Raw genomic sequence first — 3,812 nt, 5'->3', positions numbered from 1 at the left:
AGTCTCTGTTCACCTCACGTCAATACCTGGGGCATCACCTGTCTTATTTATATTCTGTATCTCATTACTGATTTAACCTGTTTGTTCGTTGGGTTTATGATCATTATTATATGTGTGTGTGTGTGTGTGTGTGTGTGTGTGTGTGTGTGTGTGTGTGTGTGTGTGTGGTTGGTACGGGTCGTGACAGTAATTATGTTGAAACAGTGTTGACGTGATCGCCCTTTCATCGATCCTGCCGCCGCCTCCTCCTCCTCCTCCTCCTCCTCTCCTCCTCCTCCTCCTCCCTCCTCCTCCTCCTCCTCCTCCTCCTCCTCCTCCTCCTCCTCCTCCTCCTCCTCCTCCTCCTCCTTCCTCCTCCTCCTCCTCCTCTCCTCCTCCTTCCTCTCCTCCTCCTCCTCCTTCCTTCCCTTCCCTTTTCCTTTGGCGGTGGAGGAAGAGGAGCAGAGGTGGTGGAGGTGGGAAGAAAAGAAGGTGGTGGTGATGGTGTTGGAGGTAGATATAGTGATGGAGATGGAGGAAGAGGAGGTGTTGGAGCAGGTGGTGGTGAAGGTAATATAAGGTGGGTCGGTTGTCCTTTAATCAGTTATGGACGGCGGTATTGATGAACGAGAGAAGAGAGAGAGGAGAAGAGAGAGAGAGAGAGAGCCCCTTCCCATGCCCCCACCCACCCAGGGCTCACTCTCCCCACCACCAGGCCCTCTCTTCCCCCCATACATTGTCTTATTGGGGGAGACGCACCTGTAAACAAAGCGGTTGCCATGACGACCAGGTATAAACACATAAGGTTGATTGGAGATAGATAAGTGAATTGATAGATAGATAGATAGATTGATAGATAGATAGACATCCCATGGTTTAGACTTTAGACACATCTACAAACACACACCTTTATGATTCTGCTAATGACAGGTGAGACACACACACACACACACACACACACACACACACACACACACGCACGCACGCACACACACACACACGCACACGCACACGCACACACACACACACACACACACACACACACACACACACACACACACACACACAGAGGTCAACAGCATGGTAATGGAGTATCGACCTTATGTCCTCGCGTGTGTATAGCTCGTTCTTGCCTCCGCCGACCCGAATTGGAAATTGACGTCAGTAAGGTTTAATTTAGTCAAGATATTAATTTTAGATATTGACATTGAGACGCTTTAGTTAGTTAGGGGAATACAGATACAACAACAACAACAAATAACAACAAAATAACAATAATACAATCATCAACAATAGCACCACCACCACCAACAACAATCACAACAACGACAACAACACTAACACAATCAACAATAATAACAACAGCAATAACAACGACAATACCACACAACCACAACCACCAATAACGTCATCAACAATAACAACAACAAATCCTCAACACAAATTACACTAATAACACTAAATAAAAGAATATATAAACGTAAAGAGGAGGGAGAGGAGGAGGTAGGGAGGGGAGAGGAGAGGAGAGGTAGGAGGGAGGGAGAGGAGAGGAGGTAGGGGGGAGGGACAGGGCCATTTAAACCGAAAATTGCAACCTATATTTTTCCGACTGAATTTCTGCAACACCACACGTATATAATACAGAGACCTAACCTAACCTAACCTAACCTAAGTTTGAGTCTCACCTCTTCCCCTCCCCCATGTTGCTTCTCCCTCCCCATGATGCTTCCTCCCCCATGTTGCTTTCTCCCATGTTGCTTCCCCACCCCATATTGCCCTTCCCATGTTGCTTCTCCCTCCCATGTTACTCCCTTCCCATATTGCTTCCCTCCCATATTGCTTCCCTCCCATATTGCTTCCCTCCCCAATGTTGTTTCCTCCCCATGTTGCTTTCCTCCCATGTTGCTTTCCCCTCCCCATGTGCTTCCCCCTCCCCATGATGCTTCCCTCCCTCACATGCTTCCCTCCCCATATTGCATCCCTTCCCCATGTTGCTTTCCCTCCCATGTTGCTTCTCCCACCCCATGTTGCTTCCCTCCCCATATTGCCTCTCCCCATATTTCTTCCCACCTCCCCTGTTACTTCCCTTCCCACGTTGCTTCTCCCATGTTGCTTCTTCTTCCCCATGTTGCGTCTCCCCCATGTTGCTTCTCCCCCATGTTGCTTCTCCCCTAGTGATAGATGACTTTAAGATGCATAGTGAAGAGAGTACAAGTAGGAACAGTTCAATGGACTGTGTGTGTGTGTGTGTGTGTGTGTGTGTGTGTGTGTGTGTGTGTGTGTGTGTGTGTGTAGGTTACTTGTTTATGTATGTATGGATTTGTCAGCTTGTAGTAGTAGAAGCAGAAGCCACGTTATAGCCTGGTTGAGTTATCGACTGTCCTCTCTGCTCAGGTCTGCATTACTTGCCTCAGGGGAACGAGATCGTCGGCCGCATATATTGACTATGAGGCAACAGTCACCGAATGCTGCATAGATCTACGCAATTAACTCAACACAACTAGAGTAGATACTTTTTGGGTGCGAGCGCTTCAGGGTGAGCGAGAAATGGAGGACTGGGCGAGTTGTCGCTTGGAATTTTTTCGTAAGGTGTCAGGTCAATGGGCAAAGAAAACGCTTAAATTTATTATGTTAATGATATTGTTAAATAAATTGGGCCATAAAGTATAAAAATAATGGTTAAATTTGCTTAAAAGTCACGTGACTGCGTAAAGCTTTTGTTTGTTATGACGTCACAGACTGGCTCCAGTCGCCGAGGGAGCCTGGAGGCAGCCAGATGTGGTGTGTGTTGTTACCTGCAGAAATACAGGACTTGTGGCCATGTACAATGTTCAAGGAAAGGACAGAGAGTCGTTGGTGCGTCGTGCCAATGTGCAAGAGTCCCGAGAAATCCTCACCAGAAAAAAATATTCATCACAGTACCGAAAGATAAGAAGATAAGAAAGAGATGGTGACTTGCTGCTCGACGACAGAATCCAGCACCTACTGTTGTCAAGATCATTTGGATGCGAGTATTAAGTTGATATATACAGGCATACCAAATTTTTAGGTTAAATAAATTACTGCTCAAGTATCATCGTGTGTATTTACTTGCTGGCTGCCAAAATGATGCAAAAGCCCGATAACTCCAACATGAGGTTTTCATCACTGCTCGGGATTGATATTCGAGTTTGACGAATCCATTTGTCGGATTACCAAACGGTAATCCGACATTCGGGATTGATCTTCGGAGTTGCTGCCCCGAGTGTTTAAAAAAAATAGCCGAGGGTATGTCTTTAACCATCAGTTGTTACATATGGCTATGTATTTACTTACCGTTAATATATTATGGTGTGTACTGTATAGTCTTTTTGTATCAGTCACAGTTGCAAGAGTAGTATACAATGAAAGGAAAGGAGAGAAAGATGTGTCCTTTGTGAAAATTAGTTTATTTTTTGCACTGGATGTGAATTATATTGGTTCAATGTAATTTTTTACATTTTGTAATATAACATTTTGTACTTATACAAAAAATTTTGAGCTAAGATTCTAATTGTAAAAGATGTATTGTTCGTTTATGTTTAGGAGCTGCCTTCCTCGAGGGGTGAAAACAGGGTGAATACTTCCGTGAACGGAGGAAGAGCTTTAGTGTGAGATTAAGATTGATAAATAACTAAATCAGTTGGGCCACAAGGCCATTCAGTGTCAATGTCTGTACCCTTTGTTTTACTGTAAATATAATTGGTGTTAACTATTATAAATGAGTATTTCTCAGTCCTGACTCAATTTGCACAGCATAATGAATAGTTCCCTTGGATGGGATTTTCACAATGTAATTATATTAAATGACGTCT

The sequence above is a fragment of the Homarus americanus genome, unplaced genomic scaffold (genome assembly GCF_018991925.1).
Source record: "Homarus americanus isolate GMGI-L3 unplaced genomic scaffold, GMGI_Hamer_2.0 scaffold48684, whole genome shotgun sequence".
NCBI lineage: Eukaryota > Metazoa > Arthropoda > Malacostraca > Decapoda > Nephropidae > Homarus > Homarus americanus.
This window is presented reverse-complemented; position numbering follows the sequence as displayed.